Below are 13753 nucleotides of genomic sequence, written 5' to 3' on the forward strand. Positions count from 1 at the left end.
ATTGTGGCCTGTGGAATGTTGTCTCACTCCTCTTCAATGGCTGTGCGAAATTGCTGGATATTAGCGGAAACTGGAACAGAGCATCCCAAACAAGCTCAATGGGTGACATGTCTAGTGAGTAGGCAGGCCAACGAAGAACTGGAGTATTTTCAATTTACAGGAATTGTGCACAAATCCTTGCGACATGGAGTCGTGCATTATCATGCTGAAACATGAGGTGATGGCAGGACAAGGGGCCTCAGGATCTCGTCATGGTATCTCTGTGCATTCAAATTGCCATCGATAAAATGCATTTGTGTTCTTTGTCCGTAGCTTATGCCTGTCCATATCATAACCCCACCGCCACCATGGGGCACTATGCTCACAATGTTGACATCAGCAAACCACTCGCCCACACGACGCAAAACACGCTGTCTGCCATCTGCCTGGTACAGTTGAAACTGGGATTCATCTGTGAAGAGCACACTTCTCCAGCGGTGGTCATCGAAGGTGAGCATTTGCCCACTGAAGTCGGTTACGACTCCGAACTGCAGTCAGGTCAAGACCCCAGTGAGGACAACGGGCACGCAGATGAGCTTCCCTGAGATGGTTTCTGACAGTTTGTGCAGAAATTCTCCGGTTGTGCAAACCTACAGTTTCATCAGCTGTCCGGGTGGCTCGTCTCAGACGATCCTGCAGGTAAAGAAACCGGATGTGGAGCTCCTGGGCTGGCGGGTTACACGTTGTCTGCGGTTGTGAGGCCGGTTGGACGTATTGTCCAATTCTATAAAATGACAGCGGTGTCTTATTGTAGAGAAATTAACATTAAATTCTCTGGCAATAGTTCTGGTGGACATTCCTGCAGTCAGCATGCCAATTGCACGCTCCCTCAAAACTCTGTGGCGTTGTGTTGTGTGATAAAACTGCACATTTTCGAGTGGCCTGCACAAGGTGCATCTGTGTAATGAGCATGCTGTGTAATCAGCTCCTTGATATTCCATATCTGTCTGGTGGATGGATTATCTTGGCAAAGCAGAAATGCTCACTAACAGAGATATATATAAACACATTTGTGCACAAAATAGGAGAGAAATATGTTTGTTTTTTGCGTAAGGAACATTTCTGGAATCTTTTATTTCAGCTAATGGAACATGGGATCAACACTTGTTGTGTTTATATTTTTGTTCAGTATATTATGGAAGAGAAAGAAGAGAGATGTCATCCAAAGAAATAGAGGTTAAGGGGCAAAACGAGCTCTAAATGAGCACCAATGGTAACAAATGTATAGAACCTTTTGGAATGAACCAAAGACATTTTGCATAAATCTCCTGCCAAGCCTTTCTTTGAGTTAACCTTTGATCACTGGAGGATAGACTTGGAACTGAACCAATAACTTTGAAATGAAACATGAAATCCTCGTTCCAAGTCTTTTCTGCAGGGAGCTGAAACTTTAAATGCAGTAGGGGCAAAATAGTTCTATTATCAGATTTTCTTTTACCTAGTGAAACAATGTCAAATAAATTATTTATGAACTCAATGTTTCTCATAACATCATCCATCAACATATAAAAACATATTACGAAAGGCATTACAACGGCCTCTGTCACTGTCTAGAGAAAACGTGCTCTATTTCTGGTGGCACATAAGTCAAACAAATGTCATTGGAACAACCAAAGTCTTCCTCAGAATTTTAAGCACAACAAGCACAAACTTAATAAGAAGCCCTATCAACACATTATTTGAGACATAGAACAACCATTGTCTCTCAAATACTACTTAACTTACCTTCAGGTTAGGGAAAAACAAAGACAAAACCAAAATGGTCGCCAGGCTCTACTATAGCCATTTATTGTAGATCTATGTCACGTAATTTACCATTGAGACACCGTACTGCAGTCTTTCTTACTCTAGCTAAATATTAAACCGTACTTGACTGGTCTTCTATTATGACTAAACATTCCACAAGGGGAACATTTTGTGATACTCAATGTTTTTATTGTTTGTCTTTGGACCTACAGCTGAGCAGTGTTTTTACAGGATTATAAATCTGCTTATATACAATTATTCTGCTAAAAACCGTCTCAGTTTTCTTTCAATAATAGATATTTGGATGGGTATGAAGCACTGTTGCTTTAGCCGTTGACCCATACTAAGTGGTTAGTTAGAGAAATATGATTCTATTTATAGTAGTTTGATGACAGATGTTATACAGTACATGTACAATATTGTTAATTTAATGGATGACATGTTTTGTTATTTTGATAAAATACTGACATATACGTCTGATTGACTATTGATCCTAAATGGTTTGTTACTTACAGGGATTTCTTTACTGGTATTTTGATTCTTTTTTAGTTGTTTTCCAGACTGTGTCCCTTCATGCATATCTCTTCACATCCTTGGCACACACAACCTGCTGGGTACCCCTCGCTGAGGAAAAAAGGGACCTCCAGAAGGACTTCCATAGTCCTGAATAACCCCCCCCCCCAATATTCCCCCTTCTTCCTCTCCCACCATCAGCAGCTGCCAGGTGACACACCTCATTAACTTCCTCTTTCTCCTATTCTCTTGCTCCCTCATTGTCTTGAGATATGAGATGAGCCTTTGTTGGGAGTTTTGCCCCTTTTTTTCTTGGTCAGTGCAGGGCCCATAATTAGTGCTTTGCGCTGGGCGTACTTTCTCACAGGGCTACGACACAATTAATCAGCATTTTCCCACCAATGGGCAAAAGCCCCTTGACTCTTTCAAGGCCAAATCTGAGCCTCTTCAAAGGAGAAATTCTTTTTGGCCATGGGATCATCTATACACTACTAGAGCAAGTGAACTGGGATTTTGAGCAAGGGTCGCAAGAGCATGACTAACTGGATATATTTAAGGACTTGAGGCAACATTTCTGAAGTACTTCTACTGGTGCTGTTTTGTCTCGTTTCTTTCTCAGTATTTTTATTTGTGGAAGCTCATTTGATCTCACTACATATAGTGAGTTAGAATTTCTTATATCCCTATGTTTTGTGCTAAAAATAAATATATTACTCATTAGGATGCATAACTCCAAACATGGCCAAACAAACAACCTGTGCACAAACAACAAATGTAACAAAAATATGAACAATTGTTAAAAACAACCAGGTCATTAGTACGTTATTACCTAAAGACCAGTCTTTCTCTCCTCTTTTCTCACATTCTCTCTCTATTTTTGTCCCTTTCTTCATCCATTTGAATTTTTAATTGATGTTTGAGTTTATTCAGCTGTGATTACTGAGTAAACAATGAAACAAGGTCATTAATTGGAGGTTATTTAAATGTGCGGTCCCTCCAACATTTTGGATGGATGAGGGGTGGCCGTATGGTTGTTTGCTAATCCACTTAGAGACCACCCTGCCTATAAATGCCTCGCCTGATAGGCATAACGTTATATATCAGACAATCAACTTTCTTGTTTTAAGGTAGTAGCATAAAACTATCTAGCTGTTTTCATTGAGCAGTTATAGCTAGATCGTTTACATTTGACAAATCCTCTAAAATGTCTGAACGAGTCGGTGCTATGCTTTTTAATGAGGAAATATAGATAATTTAAATGTTATACTCATCATCATAAATCTGAAAGGCTTTGTCTTTTCAAAGACAACAATAGTGGCAAGTGGGGTGCCAGTGAGAAATCAAAAATGTTATGCAACAAAGTGGGTTCCGTCCCTGTCTTCCCAACATAGGAAGCGGCCAGGGATCCTCCACAGTATGAGTTCCAGTGCCCATCTGGCACATTGACATTATCACATTGATAAAGTGTGTGAAGCAGATGAGATCAAGTCAATATCATCCTGCTAATTTCCGCACTGTCACCTGGCATAAAAGCCCATCATTGGTCACTGAACTTCACACTCTGCACTTCAGGCCTTGTGGGACAACAGTGGCCTATTGTGGTTGGTCAGTCCCTGTAATAATGGACCATGGGACTGGGTTCTGCCTGGAGAAGATGGATACCTCTCAAGCCCAGACAGAGGAAAGGCTCAGACGGAGGAAAGGCCCAGACAGAGGGAACAGAAGTAAGTGACAAAAAACAACAACTTCCCAGACCTTTCACCTGAGGTCGAAACTCTGGTCCTCCACTGCTGATCTGACATATGTTTTAATAAGCCAAGACAACACTCTGTCATTGTGGCCGCTCTCCAAAACTAATGATGTCAAGTGATTCCCTAACAAAATCCCCTTTTTAAACGGAATGAAAGACCCATGAGGGGGAGGCCGGGTAGGGTAGTGGGGTGACCGCGGAGAGGGACAGGTTTGGGAGTGCAGTGGGGGGGGGTTCAGTGCCCCTCGCCACTATCATATCATTGTACACAGAGAAAAGGGCTCACTTTTTATTTACTCCGGTGGTTATTGCCAGAATATTGCTTTTAATTGCTGTCCTGGATTTCTAGCTACCGTAAAGGGGAGTCAGAGACAATTAATCAAAGTAATGGAGCATAATGATGTCTCAGAATGGCCCCGAAGCCCAGGTCAGGGGTTGGACAATGTGAACATTCAGCTACTTAGCTTCCTTTGCTACTTCCTGACAAAATCTGTTTACCCAACACCAATTAAGATGCCTCTCTGTGCGCTGTGGTCAATGGGTTTGACGAAGGGGGTCGTCCAACGACTTGACATGTCCCTGAGCACGAACAAGCTGGCCTGTGTCCTCGCCCTGATAATTGGTGTCCCTTGCAATGTGCCGCTTCCCAGGGCTGTCCTTTGTGTCCCGTGGAAGTCCTAAATGAGGGGAATCAGGGCTTTAATGGGACTCCTGTGAGTTTTAAACAAACAGAGAGCGACCCCCTACTGTTCAGCATGTTGCTTAGAACAGCAGGGAGCTCACAGGCTTTTGCTAGGAGCCAGCGGCCGTGGGGCCCGAGGCCTCTTGTCCAGTCCCATTGTGCATGGGATAGCCTTTCAAGTGCTATAGGCCAACAGTGGGTTCCTGTAGGGAGCATTGAGGTTTGTTCGCTTGTTGTGTCACTCCATACAGATTTAGAGATAGTATTGTGTTTAAATGGAACTCTCATTAACCTTATTGTCTCTAGAACAAACACATGATTAACGATGGTGCCTGCTCTCTACGTATAGTTTACTCTTGCAATTCAAGTGATATACTAATGTTTGGGTGTAAAAATCGGTAAGGGAAGGAGAGAACGGTTTAGGTCCTATCATTTACCCGTATCCCTGATGTCAGGAACATCGTTAAGTTCTTGATTCATCAGAGTAGCGTATAGTTCCCTAAGCATGATCCCTTAGGGACCCAACCCATTCTAACAACTAAGACATGATTAACATTTACCTCAAAAACAGTGTGACCATTGACTTGGAATGCAACTAGGATCCTCTATCAAACAGATGTTCTAACCTGTTATACCCTGGCATATCCTCCTGGGTCCATTGTGATGATTTGTCCATGGGGCTCTTCGCCGGGGTGTTGATGTTGTGAGCCTAATGTGTTTGTCTTGGCTGTGATGAACGGGATTAGTGGCTGTGTGGTGGTCTATGTGGATAACAGACTACTGGACTTTGAAAGCATACTTGCCTACTTACTCATGTGCAATCCAAAGGAGTCACACACATAGGAACCCTTCTTTCAACACATAGTTGACCCCACGCAAATACACACCGACACACGCATGCACACACATGCAGGCACACACACACACACACACACACACACACACACACACACACACACACACACACACACACACACACACACACACACACACACACACACACACACACACACACACACACACACACACACACACACACACACACAGGTCGTTGTAAGTGTTTGGACAGTGTCCGGGGGCAAAGGGGAGAAACGACACACACTAAATAAATCTTTTCTCAGGTGAATGCCAACTAATAACCCATGTACGGCTGCACAGATTGGCTCAGAGCTTTCCTGAAGCATCATGTTAAATAAAACCTTTGGGAGATTAGGTATACGGTACTTGTTTGGATATTTCATGGAACTGACACGACAAATACTTTGCTGTATTACAGTTTTTTACGATTGTTTACACACTAAAATGTAACTTTAATTAGCAAAACCTTACACTCAAAGAGCAAAACACAAGGCTAGATTTGCACAACTGTAAGCACATTGTCAGCTTCACACTATTTGCAAAACATTACACACAGTGATTTGCAAAACACTAAACACACTTGTATACATCAGACACAGAAGTATATCATGATGTCACTTCCTTGCAATTCCAAAGCACTGACTGTCAAATTACCACACCTATGAGTGAGCCAATCTGTTAAACACAGCCATCAGGTGCACAAACACATGATTGCTAAATTGTAGACACACCAATCAGGTTTAAGCACTATAAAAATAGGTTCACCTGTCTTCAACCAAAATGGAAGGAGTCAGAAGAAGAGTGAGGGTGAGAGGAGGAGTACACAGAGGAGGAGGAGGAGGAGGAGGAGGTAGAGGCAGATGCCGAGCCAGAGGTTGAGGAAGACCTGAAGCAGGAGGAGAACGTGCACAAAGAAGAAGAGGACCAAACTTATCAAATGACATTCGTGCAACACTAGTGGACCATGTGAACCACGGATTGAAGCTGAGGGAGGCTGGACTGAGAGTTCAGCCAAATCTGAGCAGATATACAGTGGCATCTGTCATAAGGACTTTTCGACAGGAAAACAGGTAAAAGATCTGTCTACAGTTACAGTAATCAGCAGCTTATTGTCTGCACCATATCAGCACTTGTGATACCCCTTCCTGTGACATTGTACAGTAAGTTACATGTATTATTCTCTTCATAGGATTGAGGGTCGGGAACGACAAGGAGGAAGGGGGCCCATATTCACGCAAGAACAAGAGAGAGAGATAATAAACATGGGTTTGGCCAATAATGCTATCAGGCTCAGAGAACTACAAGCCAACATTATTGGTGACCATGCCATTTTCAATAATGTCCATCAGGTCTCTCAGTCAACACTGGCACGCAACAACTTTATCGAGTGCCTTTTGAGTGGAATTCAGAGGGTCAAACGGCTGCGGCATGAGTATCTGAAGGTTTGTATTGTTCACTTTAGCACTGTAAATGTGCCTACTGCACATATGACTTTTTTACATTGCCTGTATACTAGACCTATCCTGAACTACATAATCTTGTCTTTCACTGTATTTCAGGGAGTTTTGCAGATGGATGCTGAGGAAATCCTGCATGAATTCATATATATTGATGAGGCAGGGTTCAACCTCACAAAAGCAAGAATGAGAGGCAGAAATATCATTGGCCTCAGGGCTATAATCAATGTCCCAGGGCAACGTGGGGGTAACATCACCCTTTGCGCTGCCATTTCACAGCATGTGGTTGTCCTCCGTCATTCCAAAATGGGCCCTTACAACACACCTCACATTCTCACATTTTTGGACCGATTGCATCACATCGTCACAGCAGGTATTGAAATGCACCAGATGCAATAAACGGTCATCTGGGACAATGTGTCATTCCACTGCTCTGCTTTGGTCCAGAACTGTTTTCAACACCATCCACAGATGACAGTACTATACCTTCCACCGTACTCTCTGTTTCTAAACCCTATCGAAGAGATGTTCTCTGCATGGCGGTGGAAGGTTTACGATCTCCAGCCCCAGGCTCAGGTACCCCTCATTCAGGCCATGGAGGTTTATGATCTCCAGCCCCAGGCTCAGGTACCCCTCATTCAGGACATGGAGGTTTACGATCTCCAGCCCCAGGCTCAGGTACCCCTCATTCAGGACATGGAGGTTTACGATCTCCAGCCCCAGGCTCAGGTACCCCTCATTCAGGCCATGGAGGTTTATGATCTCCAGCCCCAGGCTCAGGTACCCCTCATTCAGGCCATGGAGGTTTATGATCTCCAGCCCCAGGCTCAGGTACCCCTCATTCAGGCCATGGAGGTTTATGATCTCCAGCCCCAGGCTCAGGTACCCCTCATTCAGGCCATGGAGGTTTATGATCTCCAGCCCCAGGCTCAGGTACCCCTCATTCAGGACATGGAGGTTTATGATCTCCAGCCCCAGGCTCAGGTACCCCTCATTCAGGACATGGAGGTTTATGATCTCCAGCCCCGGGCTCAGGTACCCCTCATTCAGGCCATGGAGGTTTATGATCTCCAGCCCCAGGCTCAGGTACCCCTCATTCAGGCCATGGAGGTTTATGATCTCCAGCCCCAGGTTCAAGGACCCCTCATTCAGGCCATGGAGGTTTATGATCTCCAGCCCCAGGCTCAGGTACCCCTCATTCAGGCCATGGAGGTTTATGATCTCCAGCCCCAGGTTCAAGGACCCCTCATTCAGGCCATGGAGGTTTATGATCTCCAGCCCCAGGCTCAGGTACCCCTCATTCAGGCCATGGAGGTTTATGATCTCCAGCCCCAGGCTCAGGTACCCCTCATTCAGGCCAGGAAGGTTTATGATCTCCAGCCCCAGGCTCAGGTACCCCTCATTCAGGCCATGGAGGTTTATGATCTCCAGCCCCAGGCTCAGGTACCCCTCATTCAGGCCAGGAAGGTTTACGATCTCCAGCCCCAGGCTCAGGTACCCCTCATTCAGGCCATGGAGGTTTATGATCTCCAGCCCCAGGCTCAGGTACCCCTTATTCAGGACATGGAGGTTTATGATCTCCAGCCCCGGGCTCAGGTACCCCTCATTCAGGACATGGAGGTTTATGATCTCCAGCCCCGGGCTCAGGTACCCCTCATTCAGGCCATGGAGGTTTATGATCTCCAGCCCCAGGCTCAGGTACCCCTCATTCAGGCCATGGAGGTTTATGATCTCCAGCCCCAGGTTCAAGGACCCCTCATTCAGGCCATGGAGGTTTATGATCTCCAGCCCCAGGCTCAGGTACCCCTCATTCAGGCCATGGAGGTTTATGATCTCCAGCCCCAGGTTCAAGGACCCCTCATTCAGGCCATGGAGGTTTATGATCTCCAGCCCCAGGCTCAGGTACCCCTCATTCAGGCCATGGAGGTTTATGATCTCCAGCCCCAGGCTCAGGTACCCCTCATTCAGGCCAGGAAGGTTTATGATCTCCAGCCCCAGGCTCAGGTACCCCTCATTCAGGCCATGGAGGTTTATGATCTCCAGCCCCAGGCTCAGGTACCCCTCATTCAGGCCAGGAAGGTTTACGATCTCCAGCCCCAGGCTCAGGTACCCCTCATTCAGGCCATGGAGGTTTATGATCTCCAGCCCCAGGCTCAGGTACCCCTCATTCAGGCCAGGAAGGTTTATGATCTCCAGCCCCAGGCTCAGGTACCCCTCATTCAGGACATGGAGGTTTATGATCTCCAGCCCCAGGCTCAGGTACCCCTCATTCAGGCCAGGAAGGTTTATGATCTCCAGCCCCAGGCTCAGGTACCCCTCATTCAGGCCATGGAGGTTTATGATCTCCAGCCCCAGGCTCAGGTACGCCTCATTCAGGCCATGGAGGACGCCTGTGACCAAGTCGACACCGCAGCTGTGCAAGGATGGATTCGACTTTCAAGACGGTTCTTCCCGCGTTGTCTTGCTAATGATGATATTGCTTGTGATGTTGATGGAATTCTCTGGCCAGATCCAGCTAGGCGAAGAGATAATGTATAGTATGTTTACTGTAGTATTTTCTGTACAATATTGTTGTTGTTGTTATTTACTGTAGTTGTAACCTGTACTGGATACAGTATTTTACGTTTGTCTGTTGTTTGCTGAGCTAACAGTGTTATGCACACTACTGTAGTAGCATGAAAACTGTTTTGTTGTGATTCTCCATCAAATCAAATCAAAATCAAATTTTATTTGTCACACATACACATGGTACGCAGATGTTAATGTGAGTGTAGCGAAATGCTTGTGCTTCTCGTTCCGACAATGCAGTAATAACCAACAAGTAATCTAAATAACAATTCCAAAACTACTGTCTTATACACACAAGTGTAAGGGGATAAAGAATATGTACATAAAGATATATGAATGAGTGATGGTACAGAGCAGCATAGGCAAGATACAGTAGATGGTATCGAGTACAGTGTATACATATGAGATGAATATGTAAACAAAGTGGCATAGTTAAAGTGGCTAGTGATGCATGTATTACATAAAGATGCAGTAGATGATATAGAGTACAGTATATATGTATACATATGAGATGAATAATGTAGGGTATGTAAACATTATATTAGGTAGCATTGTTTAAAGTGGCTAGTGATATATTTTACATCATTTCCCATCAATTCCCATTATTAAAGTGGCTGGAGTTGAGTCAGTGTGTTGGCAGCAGCCACTCAATGTTAGTGGTGGCTGTTTAACAGTCTGATGGCCTTGAGATAGAAGCTGTTTTTCAGTCTCTCGGTCCCAGCTTTGATGCACCTGTACTGACCTCGCCTTCTGGACAATAGCGGGGTGAACAGGCAGTGGCTCGGGTGGTTGTTGTCCTTGATGATCTTTATGGCCTTCCTGTAACATCGGGTGGTGTAGGTGTCCTGGAGGGCAGGTAGTTTGCTCCCGGTGATGCGTTGTGCAGACCTCGCTACCCTCTGGAGAGCATTACGGTTGTGGGCGGAGCAGTTGCTGTACCAGGCGGTGATACAGCCCGCCAGGATGCTCTCGATTGTGCATCTGTAGAAGTTTGTGAGTGCTTTTGGTGACAAGCCAAATTTCTTCAGCCTCCTGAGGTTGAAGAGGCGCTGCTGCGCCTTCTTCACGATGCTGTCTGTGTGGGTGGACCAATTCAGTTTGTCTGTGATGTGTATGCCGATGAACTTAAAACTTACTACCCCCTCCACTACTGTTTCATCGATGTGGATAGGGGGGTGTTCCCTCTGCTGTTTCCTGAAGTCCACAATCATCTCCTTAGTTTTGTTGACGTTGAGTGTGAGGTTATTTTCCTGACACCACACTCCGAGGGCCCTCACCTCCTCCCTGTAGGCCATCTCGTCGTTGTTGGTAATCAAGCCTACCACTGTTGTGTCGTGGAGCCCCAGTGTTGAGGATCAGCGGGGTGGAGATGTTGTTGCCTACCCTCACCACCTGGGGGCATCAGGAAGTCCAGTACCCAGTTGCGCAGGGCGGGGTCGGGACCCAGGGTCTCGAGCTTGATGACGAGCTTAGAGGGTACTATGGTGTTAAATGCCGAGCTGTAGTCGATGAACAGCATTCTCACATAGGTATTCCTCTTGTCCAGATGGGTTAGGGCAGTGTGCAGTGTGGTTGAGATTGCATCGTCTGTGGACCTATTTGGGCGGTAAGCAAATTGGAGTGGGTCTAGGGTGTCAGGTAGGGTGGAGGTGATATGGTCCTTGACTAGTCTCTCAAAGCACTTCATGATGACGGAAGTGAGTGCTACGGGGCGGTAGTCGTTTAGCTCATTTACCTTAGCTTTCTTGGGAACAGGAACAATGGTGGTCCTCTTGAAGCATGTGGGAACAGCAGACTGGGATAGGGATTGATTGAATATGTCCGTAAACACACCAGCCAGCTGGTCTGCGCATGCTCTGAGGGCGCGGCTGGGGATGCTGTCTGGGCCTGCAGCCTTGCGAGGGTTAACATGTTTAAATGTTTTACTCACCTCGGCTGCAGTGAAGGAGAGTCCGCATGTTTTCGTTGCAGGCCATGTCAGGGGCACTGTATTGTCCTCAAAGTGGGCAAAAAAGTTATTTAGTCTGCCTGGGAGCAAGACATCCTGGTGCGTGACGGGGCTGGTTTTCTTTTTGTAATCCGTGATTGACTGTAGACCCTGCCACATACCTCTTGTGTCTGAGCCGTTGAATTGAGATTCTACTTTGTCTCTATACTGACACTTAGCTTGTTTGATTGCCTTGCGGAGGGAATAGCTACACTGTTTGTATTCGGTCATGTTTCCGGTCACCTTGCCCTGATTAAAAGCAGTGGTTCGCGCTTTCAGTTTCACGCGAATGCTGCCATCAATCCACGGTTTCTGGTTTGGGAATGTTTTAATCGTTGCTATGGGAACGACATCTTCAACACACGTTCTAATGAACTCGTACACCAAATCAGCGTATTCGTCAATGTTGTTGTCTGATGCAATACGAAACATATCCCAGTCCACGTGATGGACGCAGTCTTGGAGTGTGGAATCAGATTGTTTGGACCAGCGTTGGACAGACCTCAGCGTGGGAGCTTCTTGTTTTAGTTTCTGTCTGTAGGCAGGGATCAACAAAATGGAGTCGTGGTCAGCTTTTCCAAAAGGAGGGCGGGGCAGGGCCTTATATGCATCGCGGAAGTTAGAATAGCAATCATCCAAGGTTTTGCCAGCCCTGGTTGCACAATCGATATGCTGATACATTTAGGGAGTCTTGTTTTCAGATTAGCCTTGTTAAAATCCCCAGCTGCAATGAATGCAGCCTCAGGATGTATGGATTCCAGTTTGCAAAGAGTCAAATAAAGTTAGTTCAGAGCCATCGATGTGTCTGCTTGGGGGGGAATATATACTGTTGTGATTATAATCGAAGAGAATTCCCTTGGTAGATAATGCGGTCGACATTTGATTGTGAAGAATTCTAAATCAGGTGAACAGAAGGATTTGAGTTCCTGTATGTTTTTGTGATCACACCACGTTTCGTTAGCCATAAGGCATACGCCCGCCCCTCTTCTTACCAGAAAGATGTTTGTTTCTGTCGGCGCAATGCGTGGAGAAACCAGCTGGCTGCACCGACTCCGATAGCGTCTCTCCAGTGAGCCATGTTTCCGTGAAGCAAAGAACGTTACAGTCTCTGATGTCCCTCTGGAATGCTAGCCTTGCTCGGATTTCATCAACTTTGTTGTCAAGAGACTGGACATTGGCGAGAAGTATACTTGGGAGTGGTGCACGATGTGCCCGTCTCCGGAGTCTGACCAGAAGACCGCTTCGTTTCCCTCTTTTACGAAGTCGTTTTTTGGGTCGCCGGCTGGGATCCATTCCGTTGTCCTGGGTGAAAGGCAGAACACAGGATCCGCTTCGTGAAAGTCATATTCTTGGTCATACTGATGGTGAGTTGACGCTGCTCTTATATTCAGTAGTTCTTCTCGACTGTATGTAATAAAACCTAAGATGACCTGGGGTACTAATGTAAGAAATAACACGTTAAAAAACAAAAAACTGCATAGTTTCCTCGGAACGCGAAGCGAGGCGGCCATCTCTGTCGGCGCCGAAAGTTGTTGACTGAATTGGGTATCTGGAGAGAAATAAGTGTTCAAAAGTGTTCCATTTTGCAAATGATCTGAAGTGTTGTGCTACTTTGGTGTAGGGTTGTGCTAATTGTGTGTAGTGTTTTGACAAACTGGGCCCTTTTTTCAAAATTGTGCTTAAACAATTGAAATAAACAAACTAACTTAAGTCTCTCATAAGAAACAGTTCAAACCGTTTCCATGTGAGCTTGTTCTTTCAATGAATGTGGGACAGAGTTGTATGCATTGATTGTACTGTACTGTATGAGTTAGAAATGCAGGTAAGTTAAACATGACGACCATACTGTACCCTGTCTCACCTACAGGATGTTGAACAAGGCTGGGATGTTTCATTGTGAAGAACAATCTCTTTTAACCCAACATGTTCTGTAGGGAACATAAAAAGGGCCGACGTATGCAACCTCCTCGGTGCCCTGCCTGTGTGTATTTACAGTAAACTGAACCAGCCTTCATCTTTTCAACCAAGCTCCTGAGGTGTACCCCACATAGGACCCAGCTGGCTTTGTTTGCACACCCAGGGGACTCCATCAAGACGGTGAAACTGAGATACAAGGTCTTGGGTTACCTCTTAATGAAACGGATCAACATGGC

This window comes from Oncorhynchus masou, chromosome 32, assembly GCF_036934945.1.
Source record: "Oncorhynchus masou masou isolate Uvic2021 chromosome 32, UVic_Omas_1.1, whole genome shotgun sequence".
Taxonomy (NCBI): Eukaryota; Metazoa; Chordata; class Actinopteri; order Salmoniformes; family Salmonidae; genus Oncorhynchus; species Oncorhynchus masou.